Source organism: Cynocephalus volans, chromosome 13, assembly GCF_027409185.1.
Source record: "Cynocephalus volans isolate mCynVol1 chromosome 13, mCynVol1.pri, whole genome shotgun sequence".
NCBI classification, from domain to species: Eukaryota; Metazoa; Chordata; class Mammalia; order Dermoptera; family Cynocephalidae; genus Cynocephalus; species Cynocephalus volans.
This window is the reverse complement of record NC_084472.1, coordinates 63,029,525-63,055,514: the sequence shown is the minus strand read 5'-3', so window position 1 is coordinate 63,055,514 and position 25,990 is coordinate 63,029,525.

Genomic DNA, 25,990 nt, shown 5'->3' with positions numbered 1-25,990 from the left:
AATGTCCCTATCCATAGGAGCACTACCGTATACGCATGTGTGTGTGTGTGTTGGGAGGGTGTTATTGTAGGTAAAATACCTTAAATTCTACTTGAAACCAGGTGTGAATTACTAATAAATAAATAGGAATTTTTGGTAAAGCTCATTGAAAATATCTTATGAGACCATCTTTGCCATTAGTTCAATTAATATCATCATATTATTTTAAGATTCCAAGGTTTTTCTACATTTGGGGGGGAATTAGGACCAAAAAGCACCAGGATTATCAAAATATGTCTTGGTCCATAGAAAAGACAGCCAGAGCTGTCAGTTTCTTTACCTGTGGCTTCAATTACACACAGAGAAGAGGACAGGGCGCAGACATGACTTCCTGTTTCTATTCAAGGATATGTAACTCCTGGGCTTTGGAATGGGAATAAATAGGGCAAACTTTATGACTGACAGGACGTTCAGTTGTCAGTTATTTTCTGCATAATCTCTGATTTTGTATTTTATCACCTCTACGGGCTTAATTACTGGATTTTTCTTTGCATGGTATGGGAATAAAAATGAATAGTTTAAACAAGAAAAGCTACAATCTTTGTTATTCTTTCAAGTTCGAGATTTCAAAGATCCTTGAGAGAAGTGAAACTTCCCTAGTGGATCTAACTGAGAAACTCTTATCCTTATTCAACCTGCTGCCGCGTATTATCTCTCATCCTTTATTCCTTTGCCCGTCTTATACAAAGCCGTTTCTCTTGAATGAAATACTTTGATTTTCAATGAAAGAAATATTTCTAACTTACTTTTTCTTGCACTCCCAAATGGAAACTGAGCCCCCTGCCAGAGTTAATCTCTTTCACCCATTAATAATCCATGTATCTTTTTTCTTCCTTCTGCAGAATCAACTGTCTGCATGGTTGAACTACCGGTTCCCAAAAAAGTAATGCATTTTATTCTAAATAAGCCCAACTGGGGCAAGATGTTCAGTTTCAATGCACTTCGAAAGTCTCCTGTCAAAAAGTTGTACTTTATCATAATAACCCCAAGTAATCTTCATCCTCATTTATTATTTGTCTTTAGTTCAGAGTGAATTCATATAAAACAAAAACTCTTTTTCTCATTTACTACTAGAGACCTATTTACTATTTAAGGCAAATTAAATGATTTTTAATCCTCATTATCAATCATTTTATCAGAAAATATGCCTATTTCCTTATTTCTAAGGGAATTGGGTTGCACTGAATGGTCTTTGTTTTCTTAGCAGATGTAACCTATAATTATTTCATACTATGCACTGTGTGGTGGTTAAAGACCACTGTTAGGGATATACAAGGTCTTTTTTAGAAAAATTTTTTTTTAAAAAGTCTTAAGATATTTTTAATCTTAAGTGCCTAGAAGTAAACTCAGTTGAAAAACTTGGAGAAAATAAATCGTGCATGTGGGAGAAGAGGAGGTCAAAGGAGAGCTGCGCTGGACCTGCTTTATCAGATGAGGTTATTCCTCCTCCCACCTCGTTTGGGCTCTACTTGTTGCTAAATCACTTCTGTGCTTGGAAAAACACTGTCATCTTCATGGATGACTCTGCCGTGTTGAGCCGTGAATTTATGAAATGTTGATGACCCTCCCTATCAGAGGGCATCAACCTCTCTATTCTAACTTTGTCTTTCACAGCTTCACATACTCAGGGCTGTGACAGGACCAGGTGACAGTCTGTTCCAGTGATATACCCCACGCATCACAGCTTAGCTCTTGCTGCTCCTTTTGTCTGCAGTCTGCAGTTGCTCTGTCCCAGCCTTTCAGATTTGCAGCCTTCACTCAAGCCGTGGCTAAAATGCCGTCTCCTTTGAAAGCCCAACTTGATATGGTTTCTGTCCACTTCATGCAGTTTTATATCAGCGTTATCCATCTGTGCTTTGTTTTCACTTCCCTTCTTAAAATTTGTTTTTATGCCACAGGGACTGTAATAGGGAATGTTGCTGAGTTTTGTTTTCTTTCTCCTCCTTTGTCTTAGTTCCTAATACAATGCACATGACAGGTAAATTTAAGACTCGTACGAAAAATATGACCTCGAATCCCATTCATCTCCTCCCTAACGACTTTTTTTCCTGCATTTTATAGATATGAGAGAGATCACATGAGGACAGGCAGCAGCTGAAAGGTAGTGATGGAGTGAACGGCATGTATTTTAACATGTTCTAGAACTAATCGTATTTTTTCTAGATAGAACATATATTTTTCAGTTAACATTATATCTCACAGATCTGTTTATATAGACAATGAGTTTTAATTCTTTATACATTTCATAGTATGGCTTCTCACATATTATTCAATGATTCTGCTGCTTATAATATGATTTTGAAAATTTTTGATATCACACGCGATGTAGAGTGAATATTTTTGCAAAGAATATTTCCAAAAGTGGATATAGTGAATCAAAATGTGTGAATGTTTTTAATTGAAAGATTTTGTTGAACTATTCATCCAAAACTCTAACAGTAGTGGACTAAATTTCTTGTTTTTCCTACACTGTTGCCAACACCAGTTATCACCAGCCTTTACACTTGTTGCATTCTGATGGACAAGATGTGGCATCTCATTGTGGCATATATACCCTTGACATTAGTTTAACAAATATTAGGACAAATGAAACCTTATAGTTCTTACAAAATATAAACAATAGTTCCCATTTATTTTTTCCAGTGAGATTTGGGATCATTTTGACAAGTTCTGTTTTAAAAATTCTATTGAGATTTTCATTTAATGAATAAATTAATTCAGAGCAGATTAAAATATACATCAGATTGAGTCTTTTCGTCTACAAACATAGTATGTCTTTCCTGTATTCAGTATTTTTTTTGTCTTCCAATAAAATTTTATAGTTTTCTTAATCAAGGTCTTAGGCATTTCTGTTTTTATTCATTCCTAGGTACAATTTAATTTATTTACTATTGTAAATTGATATTTCTTTTTCATTGTTTTTCAATTAAATATTGCTGCTTTACAGGATAATTATTGATTTCTGTTTGTTGATTTTGTATCTAGTCACCTTGTTGAATGCTCTTATTTGTATGACAGCCTTAGTTTATACTCTTGGGTTTTTAAGTGGACAATTAAATTATTTACTAATAATGTCAGTTTGAATTATTTTCTCCAATAATTTAAATTTTATTTTTTTATATTTTTATTACATCTGCTGGAATTCTAGGAAAATGCAACATATTGATGGTAATAATGCTCATTCTTAATTTTTTCTTAACTTTAATAAAAGTTCTTCTAATTTCCCCAGTAGTTATATTGTTTGTAATTGAATATTGCTATATAACTTTTACAAAATTAAGGAAATACATTTTTTTAAATTGGAAATGTTTGTTGAATTTTACCACATCTCCTGTGTCGTTTAGGGAGAATTTCATGTGCTTTTTCTCTAAAATTGGCTAAAATAGTAAATTACAATAATATTTTTTTAACCTTTAAAACACGTTTGCATTTTTGCTTAGCTTTTTAATCCTCATGTATTTTTTTTTTAATATGTTACTCTTGTGTTTGGAATTTTTGCATAGAAACATAGAAAGGTTAGAGAGATATAGATTAATACAGCTTTTAAAATATGTATTTATGTATATATAAATACGAATGTTTCATAAAATGCATCCATGTACATAATATATATTCTTTGTGAGAACATCTTAAATATCTGAGTATAAAAAGATATTATAAGTGATATTGTGGCTGTGACATCGCTTCCATTGATCTCGAGGGTTGGTCAAATTTAGCTATTGAATTCCTCCTGGATTCCAGTGATTATTCACTTATAATCCCACCATGTGAGTATGTATTTTTATTTTACTTTTTAATTGATGAATATTGATTATACATGTTTATGGGGCATAAAGTTATATTTCTATACATGTATACAATGTGTGATAATCAAATCAGGGTGTATTCATATTTTAAACCACACACATAATCCAACCTGACATTGATTCCTTAGAAATTCTCTAGCCAAGTATGAAAGGAACATTCTATAATTCATCTTTTAATGACTCCAATTCTTTCTCTCATATTTTTTAAAAAGTCTTACATACATGCATAACAATTTTTTCACACAAGTTACAAGGAAGTCTCACCCATTTGGAAAGATAACATTCTGAAGTGTGAAAAGGTGGGCTTTACTTCCCAGCACTGCTGAAATTCCTCTGCTTGTTTCCTATGTCCTCGTGGTTGGGATTCCTCAGTTATAAGTCACTCACTGAGACCTCTGAACTATCAAGATAGCTGTCTGCAGATCTAAGTGTAAGACAGAGGACAGGTGTGCACACCCACACCAGAGACCTGCTTAGAGGACACCTTTGGTGGGCAAGAAGGAGAAGACAAAGTTCAGAAACCATGAGCCTTGGCCAGAGAAAGCATCATCTTTCCTCATGCCAGGAGTGTGTGGAACTGAGCAAGTAACAAATTGCCCACCTTGTTTGATCTCGGGTGAAGATCATGAACCCATAGTGATTCTGTATCAGTATCATTTATTTGGTGAGGACTGATGTTTGTCTGTGTCCTGAAATTCGGCACAGACATTTATGGAGCCCAGACTGTGCAAGCAGTTCCACAGCTATAAGCCCAGGGCATGTAAAGCCTCAAGGACAAGAGATGGGTGCTCTGGACCACCTGAGGCATGTGGGGAATATGGAGAGAAAGCCCTGCCCCTGACCAGAGAGAGATTCAGTGGACTTGTTCACAGCTCTCAGGTGCGGTACCATGTGTAACTGATATTCCTTTTAGGAAAAAGTTGTGAATTATAGAAGGATTTATCTTTTATTGTTGGTAATTAAAATTTTCTGCAGTGAAGATGTATTGAATTTGCACCTAGGTAAAATTATACCTAAAAATATAAATCTACTGTATATTACTAACAATATCCACAAGGCTTTACATTTAATAATTTTATTTTCATATTTGGGTACATATAGACACACAAAGATTTATATAAACATGTACAGTCTCTAACAACCTTTCAAGAACTCAGTCTATTTTACGTTACTGTAATCACACAGCAATTGATATATTACATAGTATTTTCATAAAGTGAAGAAAATGTGGTATTTGAATACAATTATTGTTTTCTGAAATTTATGAAAGGTCAGACAACTTGTCTCAGATTTGCTCCTAGTTCGGTATATAATGGGCAAATAATTCTTTTTTTTCCCCAAATATATTCACTTACTTAACAAATAAAAATTGTATATGTTTATATAAATAAATATACAAACAAACATAGGGAGGGTGGGGAAGAAGACACAACAATCACAGCAATTCCTTGAAATTGTTAAGACAAGTGAACAGACATGATGTTGATGGTTGGGAGGGGGAACACAGACGGGGGGAAAGAAGAATCGGTAAAGCGACATGAAAATCAACTACACTGTATATTGATAAATTAACATAAAAAATAAATAAATTTTAAAAAATTGTATGTATAATATGCAACATGCTGTTTTGCTATATGTACATATTTTGGAATGGCTAAATACTTTTGTGTGTGTGGGGGGGGGGAGTACTTAAAATCTGCTCTGAGAAATTTTGAAATAGGTGGAATTTAAAAAAGACAAACTCATAGAAACGAGAGTTGTTACCAAGGGCTGAGGTAGTAGTGGTGATGGGGAAGATTAACGAGATGTTGGACAAAAGGAACAAAGTTTCAATAAAGCAGAAGGAATATATTGAAGAGACTCATTGTACATGATGGCTATCATTAATAATAACGTATTGTGTACTTGAAGATAGCAAAGAGAGCAGATTTAAGTGTTCTCACCACAAAAAAATAATTCTTTGTACCACTATTTCTGCTAACAAGAACATAATGACTATAGCCACTCATTTATTTTGACTTCATGCTTGTAGATTAAGTGGAAACTTTTTAAACAAATTAATATTACTTTGAAAGAGAATTGCATAGAAATTCAAATTCTGTTTATTACAAAGCCATGGTCTTACCATTATGTAAAACTTTTGATTATAAAAAAATGACGGTAATGTCCAAAGGAAGTGGACACTTGTTTCTTTAGGACACAAAGTGCATTAAAAAAAAACAGCCATAATGCATGTGGGGAATATAAAATCATCTGCCCGTTGAGCATGCCAAGATACCAGGTGCTGCCACTGGAAGAGTTACTTCAGTGACTTGGCATCTGGTCCTGCTTAATTTAATGAGGTGAAACATTTAATCTTGTTGCATTTAGGCATTTTCTTGGCCACGTATCCTAGGATGAGCATAATCCAGCATATGAAGAAATATATGATAACCGGTCTAAGTAAATCCAGAATTGGTGTAAAGAAATGGAAAGCACCAAATGTCATATTTTAATTGTGCATATGATACTGAAAAAAATAATTGAATGATAAAGTTGAAAAATATTTCTTCCATGTATTTACATCTTTTATAGCTGAATAAGTGCACTTTTGACTCAAATTCTCTATTATTATGTTTACACATATATAAAATGATACAGAATACAAAAATTCAAAACTCCAGTGGTGTTAAATATAATAATTTAAAAAATTTATGGAATTGGGTATTTGGTAACATTTTCTATATGTTAAGGAATTCTTGAGGTTAATGAGGCATGTTAAAGTATTTCTTTGAATACGTTTGCCAGCGTGTGGTTAATTTAATAGTCAAATCTTGTATTTTCTCATTATCTCAGGAACTTGTTCACAGAATTTGAACACCGAATATGGATGCAAGAAATTTTTTCTCTCCTTGAGGCATTATAAGTGCTTTATGAATGTGTCATAATTCTGAAGTGCAATATTTCATGTCTTTAACAGAAAATTATTCAGCATGTGGTGTAGCAAGTTAGGGATGCTGTTTTTTAACAGAAACTTATGAGATTTTATTTATAAAGAAAAATATGATGAATTTACTCAGATTTTGTGAGAAAGTAAAACATTGCATAACATTAAGATTTCATATTTTAAATTTAAAAAGACATGTATTTGCACTAAATATGAGACTGATTATAATAGAGATATCACTATTCAACAATTTTAATGCTACAGAGAAAATGTTGATTCGAATTAAAAAGGATAAGGCAGAGAACTCAAGATATTAGCAAAAATCAACTGAAATCTGAGTGAAATGCTCTAATAGTAGCAATATTAGTCATATAAACATTTCTAAGTGAGACTGTACCTGATGGTGCCTGAAAAACAAAGTCTTGAAAACAAGGGCATTTAGTTCTAACTTCAGCAACTCTATGTGATGATGGAAAATCTCTGCCCTAAGTTTCCTCATTTGTAAATTAGGATAAAACCAGACTCTAGAATACAGTGAGGCTCAAATGAAATAAGGTACATACTTTAAAGTATCTCAGGTACAAGATATAATTATCAATCATAAAAAATCTTTTGTACAACACGTTTTGTTTCTGTAATATGATGTGGTCCTATATAAGGTATGAGACCTCTACTCAATCTAATATTCTAAAATTCTAATGAATTTCTTTTATATTTATAAGTATATTTTAATGTGTTTCTTTTATTATTATATTTATATATAGGATTTTATATATATTACTACTGACTAGAGAATAACACAGCAACTATTGTTGTCTCTTCTGAATTGGATATTCGATAGAAGGAGCAGTGCACATAAGATTAGAAATGAGGTTCTCCTCTTCAGGCTTCTCTTCACTTTTTTGGTCCAGTGCCTTGATATGACTAGTAGGTTTCACAAAGAAAATGAATCATTAATCAGCAAATTTTTACTAAGGACTCCTGAGGGCTTAATGCTTTACTGAGTCAAGCCTTGGTGATGCAATTACTATAATGAGCTTCAATATTTAAAATTATGGAATGAAAGTATTTCATCTTTTTGAAGATCAATTTTATTCAATAATTCAGAGAAAAAGTTTAAATGTTACAATATTATTAAATTTCAAATAAGATGGGAATTTTGTGAAATAAAATACAAGATATACATAATAAAACATGAGGTATAAGATTAATCTCGTGTACAGGGTTTCCTTTTCTCCACATCTTTGCCAACAATTATTTCTTGTCTTTTTCTTGTTAGTCATCCCAACAGTTGTGAGGTGATATCTCATTGTGGTTTTGATTTGTGTTTCCCTGATGATTAGCAATGTTAAACATTTTTTCATCTATCTATTGGCTATTTGTATGTATTTTTTGAGAAATAACTTTTCAGTCATTTCTGAAAGAAGTCCTTTGCCCATTTCTTAATCTTTGCCATTTTCTTGCTATTGAGTTGAGTTCCTTATGTATTTTGGATATGAGCCCCATATCAGATATGTGGTTTGCAGATATTTCCTCTCATTCTGTAGGTTATCTCTTTACTCTGTTAATTGTTTCCTTTGCTGTGCAGAAACTTTTTTAGTTTGATGCAATTCCATTTGTTTATTTTTGCTTTTGTTGCCTTTGCTTTTGGGGTTATATCCAAAAAGTCTTTGCCCAGACTAATATCAAGGAGCTTTTCCCCTATGTTTTCTTCTAGTAGTTTTACAGTTTTAGGTCTTACATTTAAGTCTTTAATCACTTTGAGTTCATTTGTGTATATGGTGTGAAGTAAGGGTCTAATTTCATTCTTCAGCATGTGAATATTCAGTTTTCCCAAAGCTACTATTGAAGATGCTGTCCTTTCTGTATTTTGTGTTCTTGTGTCTCTGTCAAAAGTCAATTAACTGTACATATGGAGATTCATTTTGTGCTCTTTATCTGTTCCACTGGTCTGTTTTTATGCCAGCACCATGCTGTTTGGATTATTATAACTTTGTAGCAGATTTTGAAATCAGGTAGTGAAATGCCTTTAACTTTGTTCTATTTGCTCAAGACTGTGTCAGCTCTTTAGGGTCTTTTGTGATTCCAAATAATTTTAGGATTGTTTTTTCTATTTTGGGGGAAAACGTCACTGGAATTTTGATAGGGGTTGCACTGGATCTGTCAATCACATTGGGTAGTATGGACATGTTAGCAATATTAATTCTTCCAATCTATTAACATATTTTTCCAATTATTTATGTTTTTTTCAGTCTCTTTCATCAATGTTTTATAGTTTTCAGTGTACTAATCAGTACAGTTATTATGCAAAACAGTATGAAGTTTCCTCGAAAAATTAAAAATAGAACTAGAATATGATCCAGAAATTCCACTTCGGGGTATATGTCTAAAGGAAATGAAATCAGTGTGTCTAAGAGATATCTTCCTTTCCATGTTCATTGCAACATTACTCATAATAGCCAAGATATTGAATCAATGTAAGTGTTCATCAACAGATGAATGAAAAAAGAAGATGTATATATACACACAGTAGAATACTATTCAGTCTTTATAAAGAAGGAAATCCTGTCATTTGTGACAACATGAGTGAATCTGGAGGACATTATGTTGAGTAAAATAAGCCAGGCACAGAAATAAAAATACTGCCTGATCTCATTTATATGTAGAATCTAAAAAAGTAGCACTCAGGAGAGAGTAGAATGATGGTGACCAGGGGCAGGGGTGGGTGAGGGGAGTTAGGGAGATGTTTGTCAAAGAACCCAAAATTTCAGTTAGGTAGAAGGAATAAGTTCAAGAGATTTATTGTACAACATGGTGACTGTAGTTAATAATAATATACATGAAAATTGCTAGGACAGCAGATTTAAATGTTTTTACCACAAAAAATGGTAGGTATATGAGATGATGGATATGTTAATTAGCTTGATTTAGCCATTCTTCAATGTATACATATATCAAAATGTCATGTAATACACCATAAATATATATAATTTGTATTTGTCAATTGAAAAAATAGATTAATCTCTCTCTGAAAAATGACAGACATCCCTGGCTGCTGGCTACTTCCTCCAAGAACAATTCTGGAATATTCATCAAAAATAAAAATGGACTAAGAAAATTAGCAGCAGCAAAGCAGGAGGAAGCCTGGGGGAGCCAGAATGAGGCCAGTCTGTGTTTGAAAGTCGTGTGGAGATGGGCTCAGGGGTGGCCGCAGCGTGGGGTGGAGGATCAGTAAGAACACTTGGTAAGTTCTGTTCATGTCTGATGACCAGCTGATGTGATCATTGACTGTCCCCTCACTGAAGAAATTGGAACCAATGAACAAACCTCTGAAAAAGTGTCCACAATAATAAAACCAGGACAGAGCAAAAGTTTCTCATATAAAGGAAATCAGGTGCACACTGACTTAACCTCAACCATGGATTTATCCACAACTCTCCCTCCAAAACCCCAGGACTGTTAATTACAGTTTAGAAAGAATCTGCTTCTAATGCTAAAGAGTTGTTTTGTGGGGTAACAGAAATAATAATAATAATTTTAAATTTTATTATTTTGTAATAGTAGTAATTATTGTTATAACTATTTTGACACTGATTTCTTTCTTCTCAGGCTCATTCATTTCTTTTTCCTTCATATTTTTAAATTCATCTCGCAGGACACAATCTAGGATCTGGCCTCTTCTCAGCACTGTTCTAGAGAAGACAACACTTCCAGGAAATTATGAGCTAATAGGTCCAAATAAGGAGCATGATGCCTACCAAAGAAAAACATCAACGTATATGTGACAGAGATCATATATGGTGCGTCAACAGTGAAATGAAAGCTCTGTTGAAAATGGAGCTAGTAAAAATGATCACTCGTAACTGAAAAAAGAATTTTTGGTCGGTATCTCACACTATAAAAATTAATTCAAAGTAGATTAAGAACTAAATTACCAAACACAAAATTTTTAAACTTTTTGTTAAAATTATAGGTGAATATGTTTTCTGTATGGGAGGATTTGAAAATAGTATACAGAAAAGCTTTTTATTTTTCCTTAGTAGTGATATTAAAATCAATAAATTCTGTTTATCAAATGAAAAGTGGAAACATAGCTGCCATACTGGGAGAAGGTATTTGACACCCATATTACCTACCAGGGATTAATATCAGGTACTGTTTTAAACAGATATTCCAATGTAGAATATCTGAGAAGAGACAAAAACATTTCATAAAAGAGAAAACTCATGGTATGGACAAAAAGATATGAAGAAATACTCTTCATTATAATTTGAGAAATATATTTGAGACCACAGTAAGACACATTATCATTTTATGCCCATTTAATGGGCAAAATATTAAGAAGCCTTAAATTAATATTTTAAGTCTTGGAGATACTGTGCATTAAGAAGAGGTTTAATTATTTGTTCAGTAAATTTACAACTACTTTGGTAAACATTGACATTAGCTATTGAAGTTGAACATTCACATAGCCTAAAACCTAGCAATACTTCATTCATATACACACACATTTACACACATGCACATATGTACACACACACATAAAGCAACTTTATTTTGCTCAGACACAAGAATATTCATAGCAACAATATTTTAGAGTACAAAAAGAAGCTACAACTACTCAAAGTAATAAAAATTTTACTAATATATTGTCCTAAAATATTTTCAAGTTTCATACTTTTTATTAATAAATGTCAAGGCAAATAAACAATACATTGTTCAGGCATCATATGTAAAGAAACTGCTAAATGCAGAAAGGAGATGATGAACATGTGAATTTACACCTTGAACCAATGATCCCAAACATAAAGTGGCAAAAGCATGAAATAACAAAGCCTTTATAGTGGCATCATTTCCAAAAGCAAACCACTGGAAAAAACTAAGTACCCATCAACAGGGGAATGGTTAAACAACATATGGAACATCTGTGCAATTGAGGATAGCCTCAAAAAGAAGAAAATGTCTGTGTACAGATATAAAGTGGTGTTTAGACTACATTTGTGAGTGAGAAAAAAATCAAACAACAACAAAGGGCAAAACAGTGTTTATAATATTTGAAAAGATAAACACTGGAAAGAGAAACAGAAAACTAAAAATCGTTGCTTAAAGGAGGAAAGGAGTATAGTGGAGGAAAAATTTTCTGACTGTGAGACCCTAAGAAGAGGCAAATGTTCACAGGATGGTAAATTGAGCTAATGCCTTAGCAAGGTTAGAAAAACAAAAACAAACAAACAAAAATACTGCTCCTGGGACTTTATTGGCACCCACAAGGCCTGGGTAAGATTTTGGATTTTTAGAGGAGGAGGTCAAAGAGAAAGAAATAACTGACAGTTTCCTTTTAGATTTTTGTTTGTTTGTTTGCTTTTTCTGTCTTGTCCTATATCCAGTCTAGAACTGGGAAACTCAAAGAACTTGGAAATTGCTCAGAGGGCAGTGGACCATAGAGTTAATATCCTAGTGAGCATCAGAGTGGATAGTAAAGAGATGGCCGTGACATTTCATTGCTGTCATTAATAGTTCCATCTGTTCCTTGGTATCATACAGGAGAGCGCCATGAGTTCACGCCCCAGATATCCTCACCTCTGAATTGTACTTCACTTTGTCAAAGGTCTGAGACATCTAGTCTCCATTTCTGCACAACTAAAGGTAGAATTCTTGGCATTTAGAAGATCAGTATCTACATGAAAGAGAATAGTCTAACATGAGTGACTGGGTACAGCTGGAAAATGGGGAGGAATACCTTCACAACAACCCTGAGAAATTAGTGTCATTATTCACATTTTGCAGATATGAAAACTGAAGTTTAGAGAGAGAACACACTGGGTCAAAGTTACACATCTAGTAACTAACTGGTTGAAACAGAGATTTAAAATCTCTAATGTCTGACTACATTAGTATTTATATTAAATTCTGCCCCATCGAATTGTGAAAGACAGAGAGAGAGAGAGAGAGAGAGAGAGAGATTAATTATTTTGTTTGACCATGAAACCTTTTACTTTGCCTTGGCAGACCCTAACCTCTGTTTATCTACAGAGTGTGGAGTGTGATAATTTATATATTTTGATTCAGACTTAGCTGTCTGTTCCATGACAGAAAGTGGCTGATGATATTCCTTTATACATGGGTGCTTTAAAGGCAAGAGAAAGGAACATGGATTTAGACGTAGGAAATCTGAGCGAGTACATTACTAATTTGGCTTATTGCAAGCTGTGGGACACAACTCTCTGGTTTGTATGTTCCTCATCCATAGAGGGGCTAACAGATAAATTAATTTTACATTTTTGTGATGGTCGAGTAAGATAGTGTATGTCTTTATATAAACTGTAAAAGTAAAGCAGTGTAACACTGTGTCATTCATTCAAAATGTTTACCTAGCTACATATTTATTAATTAAATGTAAACATGAATCAGACATATATCTTGTTCTCAGAGTGCTTATTTTCATGATAGTAAAAAGACATGCACAGAAATAACTATGGAAAAAGATGAAAAGTCAAAAAAGGTGAAAGAAAATAGAGGTGAGAATACCTTTCACGGACCTGATTGTGAAAAAAATTTAAAAATCACTCATTTTAATGTAAACTTTGTTAGCATTTGACATTTCTACATAGGAAACGAACAAAGATATTATTTTTACATAATATATATTCTTCTGTTGTGAAAAGCAATTTCCATTTATAAAACTGAGAGATTCTAGTAGAAATACTTGTTTCCACTATCAAAGAAATACCTATGTAATATGCTATTGAAATATCAAGCCTAAGAGATTGCCACTCTTAGTACTACTAACAATATATAATAATGTTAATAATATTTGAATTTAGTTGAAACTATCCAGTTTCCTCTACAATTATCAATGCTGTAGCAGCATTGATAATTTACAGGAGTGACAATTTACTTATATGTGAGTATTGTTAAAATTGAAGACAGTGAAGTGTTTACGCTAACTTTTCAATAGGACATAGGCAAGTGGCTACTAGTATTGGTCGTTAAACACAATAACATCCTGTCTTCATGGAGAATTTTTGCATGTAATTGCGTTTCCAGTTTTAGTGATAGATTCCCTTTGAAATCAAATCCAGGATGTGTATGTGTGTGTTTTGCATGTGTGCATGTTTGTGTGGCATTGCAGCTGAATGATAAGGTGAAGAGGATTAAAACTAAAACAAAAGAAAAATTGGTCTTTGAAATTTCAGCTATATTCATCTCAGCAACTTCAATCCAATTCTCACTGTGCACCTGTATGCCAACAGAAATTCCAGGGACTTTCGCCTGGCTTTTATGCGCCCACAGTCAGAGGTTATAGTATTAGATTTGGTGATGTAATTAAGGACACTAAGCCAATAAAATCAGCAAAAAACAAAATTACTATTTTTACTTGCTAAATTTTCTCTTGAGGAATAGAAGTAGATAGTATAGAACTCTGAAAATTCCAACTCCTGTCTCTGTTTTGACAGAAGCCCAAGGCTTTCTCCTGCGTTACATTTTAATTTAGGTTTCTAAATATTAGAACAGTACTAAAATTTTGTGAATACTCTAAAACTGCATTCTGTCATTTTAAGTAGTCGATTTAGTGTTTGTGTGTATGTGTTTGTGAGAGAGGCTGGGAAGAGAACTCATGTACTGAGCCTGGCTAAATACTTGCAAAAGCATGTTTTAATGGATATATTATTTAGAAAAAACAGATTTATAAATTGGTTTTCTTTTTCTGATTTCAAAAACTTTGACCCAAGGCTTTTAATCTCTGTGTTATAGTTTTCTTATTTATAATATGAAAAAACTATTTGTCACTATTTTTTTTGTCTTTTTTATAGTTTATTTTTAATTGATGTGTATTGATTGTACGCATTTATGGAGTACAGGGTTTTATTTCAATACATGTATACAATGTGTGATGATCAAATCAGGATAATTAGCACATTCAACATCACAAAAATTTATCATTTCTTTTTGATGAGAGCATTTGAGCTCCTTTCTTCTAGCCAAGTGAGAATATGGAATAAATTATTGTTAATTATATATCCCTAGCACTACTGCAGACCACTAGAACTTATTTTTCCTGTCTAGCTGTGATTTTATATTGTCACTAATCTTATCCTCACAGAATTCTTAGAACAGTATAATTTATGTTTGCAAAATGTTTTGAAATATTTCAGGGAAACCGTTTCATGGTTGTAAGACCTAATTTTAAGGTATTTGTCTTTAAACTCTTCCATTGCTTTTTTAAATGTTTCTATTATGCTCTTGAGACCAGTTTTATTTTCCTGTCATTTGATGAAAAAATTATTTTCCTGTCATAAAAATTTCTGTAGATTATATAAGAGAATATATTATTTTATGCTTCAGTTGATATTCTTTGTTCTTTGGGAAATAAAATCATCGTTTAATTGTCAGTTAGAATAGAGAATAAAATATTTGCTAGGCAAATACTGTATTGAGCAAACATCTATCTGATTAGTAGGCAAGAGAAATGTTTGATGAGAGGAGAAAACAGAGAAAACTTATTTTGAAGAAGAATAACAGATACATTAATGCAAAAAGTGAATAAAACATAACATTTATCTCAAGCTAAACATGATTCTATCCTGATTATACCAGAAATTTGCTCAGTAAAGAGAAAATCAAAAAAAATATGTTAATGCAAATTTTGGTAACAAGAGGCATATAAATAAAAATCCAATAACTAATTAATAGATACAAAATATATTTGTTATATTAATAATTAATAAAATATTAATGATTATTAAAAGTAAGAGAGGTAGGCTAGAAAGAAGAAAATAGTATTGAAATTTAGATTTAATCTTGATAATAGATTTTAGATGTTGAAGAGGAAGAATTTATCAAAAAATTTTTTCTGGCTTTTTAAGCAGAAATTGTGTCTATTTTAAGATGGGTATATGCCCATTGGAGACATAATAGGAAGTATTTCCAAGTGGCCCAGTACTGGCAAAGCAATGTAGGTAAGGATTTGTCTTCGAATAGTTACCTGTGAATTCCTACATTTTCACTGCATCTCACAAAATTCCTTTTGAAAAGAATCTTTTCTATTTTTTGCCCAATATTTTCAACTATCTTTGTCATCTTGCCTACTGTCCAGTATTGCCTCTGAGGCTAGGTAATTATCCTGTGCCATATGTAAAATAAATTTCGTGGAAAATATTCTCACAGTATATTCAAGACTAGTTCCAATATCACTTGCTTCCACCCTGTTCACTTCTTGGTTGACCTTTTGTTGATTCTTCAAGTTTTCCTTTGCTTATGCATTTTCATCTTGAGGTTAACTATATAAATAGCTTATGGCATTATTAATTAATTTATCTAATGGCATTATTTTTCTACCTAGCAAAGTATTTTATAAAAAAAAAATAATGTGAGAATTCTGATTCTGGGAAAAAGGAGTGATTGTACTTTTCCCTATTCCTCTTGCTAAATATAAGTAAAATCACTGGGCATAATATACAAAACAAACATAAGAGGATTCCGAAATTGGAGAGAAGGCACGCCAGATAGGGTCTCTGGAAACTCAGTAATGACATGGTGGTCAGTTCTTTGGATTTTCTTTTTGCTTCATATATTCTAGACTTGAAGGTAAAGAAGCTGGCCACCTAGAAATACTAGCAAATGTAGGGGAAAAAAGCAAAAAACCAACTAAAAAACCCCCTGAAAACCCCCAAAATCTTGTGTTCTGTAGCCAAAGAACCAGGAAATGAACAGAAAACTTTGAGATGATAACCACTCTACTCTAGCCAGAAAACACAGGAAAACTGGGACCTTACCCTCACTCATACCTGTAAAGGCTGAGGAAGGAGCCTCTCACCCTTGTGAAGCTGTAAAGAGGTGCCCAGGATTCGACCAGGGTGGTCAGAAATGGTCATGTAAGAATCTGGGACTTTCATCACCAGCAGCTATTAATGAGGCCCCTCCCCATGGTGTTGTGGAGAACACAAGGGCCACATGGACTTCTCACCTGGCAGCAAGGATAGCCCCTTCCTTCCTTGCACAGTAAAACTCTACTGTAGCCCAAATACCCTCATACCTAAACATCCTTTAGTAGTCTAGGAAAACCAACCACTTAAATATAGGCATCACAAAAGAAAAAAGACATAAACATATATTGATTTATTATTGGAACAAAGATGAAGTGAGCATAATAACAATGCAACAGACAATGACTGACTCCAGTAAATGGGACTCTGAGTTTATGAAAAATTTCCTGAAATAATTCTACATCTGTGAAATCTGTGTATCAACAGGAAACAACATTTGTCTGGACAGACAAAAGCAGAATAAACAACATAGATATGTATCCTAGAAAAGCTTTTGGTCTTTTCAGAAAGGAAACAATCCCTTGGGCATCCAGACAAAATATCCAAGGGAAGGAAAATCAGAAACATTTTAGATTTCACTCAGTTCCTTTTATACAAGAATGGGAGGGGGAAAGGGGACCAATATTTAACACACTCAAAGAAAGGATATTAGAAAAAAACAAATTATATCCATTGCTTTTATATATGTACAGTTGTTCCTTGGTATCCATAGGGGGTTGGTTCTAGAACCTTTCTTGTGTACCCAAATCCTCAGATGTTCAATTCCTTAATATAAAATGGTGCAGTGTTTCCATATAACCTATGCACATCCTCCCGTATACTTTAAATCATCTCTTGATTACTTATAATATGTAATACAATGCACATACTATGTAAATATCTGTTACACTATATCATTTAGGGAACAATCACAAGAAAAAAGTCTGTACATACTCAGTACAGACTCAACCACTGTCAGCCTAACTACATTTTTGAGCCATGGTTGGTTGAATCCAAGCAAAAGGAACCCATGGATACAAAGGGCTGGCTGTATATACACAACCGCATGTCTGTAAACTTAAAGAAATGTTTCAAGAAGCCATTCTGAAGGAACCTCCTATAAACATACTTGAAGCCACCACAACATGATTGTAAAGTTTCAGCATAAAGTCCGAGGTGATCATTAAATATATTTAAATGTAGAACTAATATTTACAATTAAGATTAGAATTAAAGATATATGTACTAATTATATGTCTAATAAATGGGGAGAGAATGTGAAAATAAGAGGACAGTAGGAAAAACTTTAGGATGGTCATAATGCTGACAAATCAAATGTTACAGAGAGTAACACCAAACATAATACAAGTGACTACAATTGAAGAGTGTAGTTGTTGGGAGGAAAGAGTGGTTTCTGGCTTACTTCAGGGGTAGAAATTGGATAAGAGTATGTAAAGAAAGAAGAGTCCTAACGATACTGCATAACTAATCATTAGACAAAAGAAAAAAAATTTTTTACACCTTTTCTATTAAAAGATAGTAAAAAAGAATGAGTTAAGATAAGATAACAGACCTCAGACTCATATCACCCAGTAATATAGCATAAATGATCTCACGGCACTAAACCAAACATATAGTCCATTTAAAAATTTTGAGTATAAAGAAAAAGTCTCAATTTGGCTAATAGAGCAAATTCAACTCTATGTAACATATGAAAGACACTAGAAAATATGATTTAGTGAAACTTCATATGAATAGAATAGAATAGAAACATTCATTAATAGAGGGATGGGCAAATTTATATCAGGGAAATGCAAATAAAAAGAATGGCGTAGATCACAATTTTGATGACAGAATAGAATTTAGGTCAAAAAGCATTAAGCATCATATAAGGCAAAGAAGTACAGTTAATAGTACTACAGAACACTATGCACTTGAAGATAATTCAGTTAATATGTATTCATGAAACGACACATCAGCCACTTGCATATGTCACAATTTCTGGGATACAAGAAAAGAGAAAGATAAGTCACCATTAAACAGAGGACATTTTAATATACCTCTAACAAACCTAAGTAAATCAGTGGACAAAAATTTAGTAAGTGCATAGAGGGTTTGCACAACTCAGTCAATAATAGTTCATAAGGTAGGTAGGTTTGCTATGGGTGCACACACACACAGAGAAAAGGAAAGAACATTGCAGAGAGAGACATGATGTTAAAATATATTCTTTTATTTATTTATTTATATTTTTATTGAAACATAATTGATTGTACATGTCTGTAAGGTACAGATTTTCATATCAATACCTATGTGAAATATGTGATGCTAAAATCAGGATAATTAGTATATTAGATATTATACAATGTTATTATTTTTAGTGTCCCTTTATTGGTTCCTCCTTTACCTTCCCCCTCCTCCCCTTTCTTCACCTCTGGTAACCCCAGTTATGTTCTCTCCTTATGAAAGTTTAATGTATTATTGAAATGTTGTTTCTTTTTTCTTTCTTTTTAACTTTACTTGTTTATTTTTTTTTAGCTCCCACTTAAAAGTGAGGACATGTGGTATTTCTCTTTAATAATAAGCCATGTGCCTGGCTTACTCCACTTAACAGTTTTCTCCAAGCTTATCCATGTTTTTGTGAATGGCAGAATTTCATGTTTTGTTGTTTCTTTTAATGGCTGAGCAGTATTCCCTTGTGTATATATACCACATTTTCCTTACCCAGTCATCCAAAAATTGACATTTAGGTTGGTTCCATGTCTTGGTTACTGTAATAGAGCTGTGATGAACATAGGAGTGAAGGCATCTCTTTGATGTGATGATTTCCATTCCTTTGGGTATATACCCAACAGTGGGATTGCTGGATCGTATGGTAATTCTATCTGTAGGTATTTGAGAAACCTCCATACTGTTTGTTTTTATGCCAGTACCATGCTATTTGCTGTTTTGGTTACTATATCTTTGTAGTTTAATTTGAAGTCAGGTAGTGTTAGGCCTCCAACTTTATTCTTTTGCTCAGGATTGCTTTTGGCCATTCAGGGTCTTTTGTTGTTCCATATGAATGTTACAATTTTTTTTTTAAAATTTCTGTGAAGAAAGTCATTGGTATTTTGATGGGGGTTGCATTGAATCTGTAGATCATTTGGGGTAGTATGGATATTTTCACAGTGTTAATTCTTTCAGTCTAAGAACATGGAATGTCATCTGTGAACAGTGACAATTTGACTTCATCTTTTCCAATCTGGATGCCCTTTATTTCTTTCTCTTGCTTGATTGCTCTGGCTAGTACTTCCAATACTGTGTTAAGTAAGAGTGGTGAAAGTGGCCATACTTGTCTTGTTTTAGTTCTTAAGGGGAAAGTGTTCAGCTTTTCCTCATTTGTTATATATGGTTTTTATTGCGTTGAAATACTTTCCTTCTATAGCTAATTTGTTAAGTGTCTTTATCATGAAGGAATGTTGTTATTTGGGTCTTCTCTCTTCTTTTTTTAGTTCATCTGGCTAGTGGTTTGTCTATTATGCTTATCTTCTCAAAAGACCAACTTTTTGTTTCATTCATCTTTTGTATCATTTTTTGGGTCTCTATTTCATTTAGTTCTGCTTTGATCTTAAGTATGTCTTTCCATCTACCGATTTGGGGATTGGATTGTTCTTGTTTTTGTAGTTCTTTGAGGTGTAGCATTAGATTGTTTATTTGAAATCTTTCTATTCTTTTGATGTAAGCATTTATTGCAATAAGCTTCTCTTTCAGTACTGCTTCTTCAGTATTCCACAGGTTTTGGTATAATATGTCTATATTTTCATTAGTTTCAAGAATTTTTTTGATTTCCTGTTTAATTTCTTCTTGGACCCATAGATAGTTCAGGAGCATGTTGTTTAATTTCCATGTGTTTGTATTCCAGAATTTCTCTTGTTATTGATTTCTAGTTTTAATCTATTGTGGTCTGAAAAGATACTTGAAATGATTTCAATTTTAAAAAATTTGTCAAGATTTGATTTGTGACCTAACATGTGGTCTATCCTGGAGAATGTTGCGTGTGCTGATGAGAAGAATGTATTTTCTGTGGTTGTTGGATGAAACGTTTTGTAGATAAAACAGGTATTCTTTTAAATTACTGTAGAAATTTAATAATGGGCAGAATTTTAAGTGATAAGAAATTTTTCATTTTGTTAGGTATGTGTCTTCGTTCCTTCAGGCTGTTATGACAAAATACCACAAACTACGTTGCCTATAAATAAGAGAAATTTATTTCTCACAGTTTTGGAGGCTGAGAAGTCCAAGATCAAGCCAAGCAGACTTGGTGCCTGGTGGGGCCCACTTCGTAGTTCATAGATGAGAGTCTTTTCACTGTAACCTCACATGGTGAAAGGGGTAAAGATGTCTCTGGGGTCTCCCTTATCATAGCATTAATCCCATTCATGAGGTTTCTGCCTTCACAACCTAATCACCTCCTAAGCCCTCCACTTCGTATACCATCGTCCTGGGTGTTAGGATTTCATCATATGAATTTGCTCTGAACATGATGCAAACGTTCAGACAACAGCACTGTGATAATGGTACTGTGGTTATGTATGAAGGTGTCTGTAGTTTTCAAAGATGCATACTGAAACATTTGAAATGATATGAAAACCCATAAACTGTCTTTGAAAAAGGCATAGATAGATAAAACAAATGTTCAAGTATTAGTAACTGCTGAAGTTTTACATTGAGTATATGGGGGATTTCTGCACTATTTCTCCAATTTTTAGCATGTTTGAAATTTTTTGTATTTGCTTAACGTTTATGCATATGTTTTAATTCATGAATTTTGGATTCACTAGATCCGGGTTAAAGTCCAAGTTTTTCCTTTCTAACTGCATGACTTTGTCTTTCAAACTGTAGCCTTATTTACACTGAGTTTTCTAGATTGAAAAATGGCTTTAATAATATTTACTCCATTGGATTGTTGTGACTACTATATTAGATAGCAAGTTACCTGCTAACACAGTACTTCACATGATGTGCCAAACACATTGCTTTCTAGTCACTAAAGGAGAATAATGCCAGGCTTATGTCTCAGGTTTCATTGTGAGTTATCTATCAGTTGGCCTTTTTCATTACATTAATATACTTCTTATTAAATGGAAACAAAACAAAAAAACCCTCTGGTGCCCTGGTATATTCCTGACTTCCACGCTGCCCCGTTCAATAGTCATTTTGGCCTTTTGTGATAGAAGCCGACAGCTGAGTGGATCATGAAAACTTCTTCATTTTTCAGAGCTGGAGTACAGCAGGCCTACAGCTTTAGTTCTGATTACTGCATTGTATGTTTTTTCTCCTTCTCTTCATGAGAGTTTAAATTCCTTTAAAACGATGGTTACTAAGAACATCCAGTATAGGTCTGGGACCAAGATCAACGTTGCTGATTGAACAGGGACTGGGGCAAGAGTTGACAAAAACTTGGAATGTGGCATTTTCTAGGACTATGGCTAATAAAAACTAATTATCCAAGACAGTCAACAAGGAGAAGCAGAAATATTTCAGGCCAGGACGTGAGTCATGCCACACTGGCTCAGCAAAGTGATCCGTGGCATCCAAAGCTCATTTCTGAACGGGAGCTCAATGCTATTTAACACCTGTTTCTGGCTTGGTGGGTCTTATAGTGTGGAAGGAGGACACAGAGGTGGAGTACAGGGAGGCAGAGTGGAAGAAAGAACTGATTTAAAAAACCCTCCATCTATTTAAGAAGTGACTGCAAAGCACATAAATAAAACTGACATAAGACAGCAAGAGCCACCACCCTGATGTAATCTACTCTCAAAAGGTAAACTGAGTAAAGCAATCTCAAAATGTCTTTAAGAATGGCTATAAACCTTGAAGAAAGAAAAAAGAACAGATGTGGAGATATGATAGGTAGATGTGAAAAAAGCCAAGTGAAAATCCTGGAAAAAGTATTTTTATATATAAATATGTCTTTCCATAGGCAGGATGCACTCTGAATATTGTTAAAGAGATAATTAGTCAGTTTGAAGGAATTAGAGTGAAATTTCTATAAAGTGTGATATAGATAAAGAGATTAAAATAGTGACAGGGCTCTAAGGCAGAGAGGTGGTAAATAGAGAGATCTACTATCTGTCAGTCAAAAGTTTAAGAAAAAGAATAGATTTTTAAAAGTTGAACAGAAAGAGAGATTTGAAAAAAGCCACAAGGAAACCTAAATTCTCCTGTGGGTGTTATGTGACATGAGAACCAATAGGCACTCCTGGCTCCAGTATGTGGTGGCGCCAGGCTGTGATGAGCTTTATGTCACAAAGTCTGGCTCAGACACAGAGGGAGCCCTTTCCTCAGTGGTACCGTCCATATCTCAGTGCTGTCAGGCAAGGGCTACCTATCCTGCTTCTGTGTGTCTTGGACAATGTGGAATGATTAGATGTTGTCAACTTGATCACTCTGACATCAGAAGAAACTCGGGAAGAGGGCAGCCTTTCCATCTGGGTTCTTGAGCCCTGTCCACTGTCCTCAGAGCCGGGATTCCTCCTTGTGTCTCGGATGCTTGCAGAACATGAAGGGGTATCGTTGCCTGGGCTCCCTGATTGTTTAACTTCTCTTTACAGGGACTTAGTCTTCTGCAGAGTGTGGGGTTGTGTCTCCCAAGCTTTTACTTTCTTGTAGTCAGAAATAATGAACCATTCAGTCCAAGACTCACTCACATTTCCTGCCATACATTCTGGAGGGAGATTCTATGCATGGTCTTTGCTGTCGCAGAAACCAGAATTTCTGACACACATACTGGGTCCCAGTACCCAGAGGTCAAATATATCCTGTAGATAACAGGGTGCTCACTCCTAACGTAATTATTAGGTAAAGCTTCTACCAGAGCTTGTTCTGATGGGGACCTGCTTATCCCCGCTTCCCAGGAAGCTGTGGAAAGGGAACTGAGTCACTGCTGCTGTTCTAGCTTCCAAGTCTCAACAGAAGCCTCCATCCAGCTCCTCTCTTTGGTTTTACTCTCTGAGGCAATCAATGTGACCTCTTTCTGTTCCTCCTTCCAAATTAGCTTCGCGAGAAGTAAAAAATCAGTGAGTCCCTCTGGTCTCCTGTGAAGTCAAGTTGCCTCTGTGAGGTTTCACTCTAAATCAATCCAGTAGCAACTTCCATTCCCCCGGGGGCCTGATTTTTCCAAACTGTGTCATACAGTGCTGTGTTTTACAGCTCACAAAAGAGTTTCTAAAAATCTCAATACAAACAAAGAAGTCTTTTCTCCTTCCTGTTGATGTATGATGAGAAGTTTGACTTAGAATCTTGGCAATGTCTCATATAAACAAATGTATGTTCCAGTAATGCCAGTCAATCATCTAGAGACAAAGGGATACACTAATTTGTGGCTATATGTAATTCTTAATTTCAAGATATGCAAAAGTTTCTGTGAATTCATGTTACCCTGCCACCTCCAAGGCCTGTCAGCCCTGCTACATTTCAGCGGCATAGCTTAACCAAAACTAAAAAATCTCTCTTTTCTAATCTCAAAGACTTGCTCAATATCCCGTTTACCCATAGCCTTTACTAAAGAGTAGGAGATATTGGGGGCTCTTTCTGGACTCCATCTTCAGGGATGATATGCTCATTTTATTTGTTGTTGACCAATCATTTCTGAACCCCTCAGTGGGCATTATTCTCAGTCGTAGATTACTGCCTCCCCCAAACATATGCCTTTTCCCAAGGGTAACCTGCGACCAATGAGTAGTTCATATGGGGGAGATAAGGCCTGGCCTTTTGCCTAACTCTGAAGTGCCATCCCACCCTCAGAGTCTCCTGTAGGATCATCTCAAGTCTCAGTTGCAATTACATTACAGGTTGGCTTCTCCAACTTTTCAATACTACCTTTTTCATGTCGTTACTGGTATATTCTACAAAAATTGCCTTCCAGTAAATGCTCTCCATGGAATTCTCCATTTCAGTGTTTATTTCTAAGGAACAGAGTCCAAGACAGTTGGTATCAGAAGCGGTCCTAGATAGCAGACTCAAAAACAGGAAATTGGTGATGGATTACTTTCCAGAAAGTGGACAAGGAGAAGCACAGCACTTGTAGATAACACATTGATAGTCCACAGCTTGCTGTAGCAGTGAGGTTGTTAAAAGGTTTACCAGCGGTGAACTCAGAGAGGGAACCAAGGGCGTGGGGCAGCGCAGGTACTGGCTGCTCCATTAGCTCTAGCACTAGAGGAGTATAAGAGAAATGTTTATTATAGAATCAGGTGATGGCCCCTGAGCATCATTGACTGTGTTATAGACAGATAATAACAGGCTCAGGGTAATCCAAAGTTTAAGGCAAGATGTGAAATTCGGAGGACTTTCTTGATAACCTTTAAGGAAACCCTAACATCCTGTAGCCAGAAGGCGGATGGAACGGAGAAAATGTTCAGGGTCTAATTATGAGAGTAGTGGAACTTTAGAGAAAGTTGAAATCTCAGCCCCAGCCAAGCTCCTACACCAAGGTGATGACCTTGAAACTTAAGATTGGGAACTTGGGTAATGCAAGTGGGACCCTCTAGCAGTATACATTAAGCTTTGCCCCAGGACTATGTTAACTTTCCTTCCTTCTCTCATAATACAGCCCAATGGTACCTGGACCATCTGGATAGTCTGCAGAACATCGTATAGGTCCATTATGTTAATGACATCATGTTAAGTTAATCAGACTGGATAGGTGAGAAGTGGCACATATGTTGGAGGTCTTAATACATGCACTCCAGAGGGTAAGAAATAAACTCAATGATAATTCAAGATCCAGCCACATCAATGAAACTTGTAAGGATTTAAAGGGTTTGGGTCATGTTGGAAATTTCTTTCCCAGGTAAGGGCAGATTATTGCAGCTCGCACCACTCAAAACTAAAAAGAAGTTGAGAGTGTGGTAGACCTCTTTGTGTTTTGCCTGCAGCACATTTGGCACATAGACATTCTGCTCCAGCCTATTTTGTGGATATACAGAGCCACCTAGGTTTGATTGGGACCTAGAGTAGGAAAGGCGATGTGGGTCACTTGCCTAAAGCCTAACCAAAAGCAAGCTCTGTATATCAATGTCCAGGGAGTTCTATGTCAGCAGGAGAAATGGGGTAGGGTCCCTAAACTAGCTAAGCACATCTTCCCTTTTTTTATGAAAGATTTTAGTTTTTAAAGAAATTATGTATCATTTAAAGCTGGATTAAACTTCAAGTCCCAGCTGGTTATTTTTTACAAGGAAGTATCTTGAATTTACTCACTCCAGTGAACTCATATAATACTTGTGCTTTATATGAAATATGCAAGTATACGGAGATTGTGGGTTTAAGAATTTGGATGACTGAAGAGAGAAATGTAGCACCACTAAGACAAGGTAGCAAGTGAATTTTCTATTGAGCTGGTGTTTGTATTCGATCTTTGTCAGAGTTCA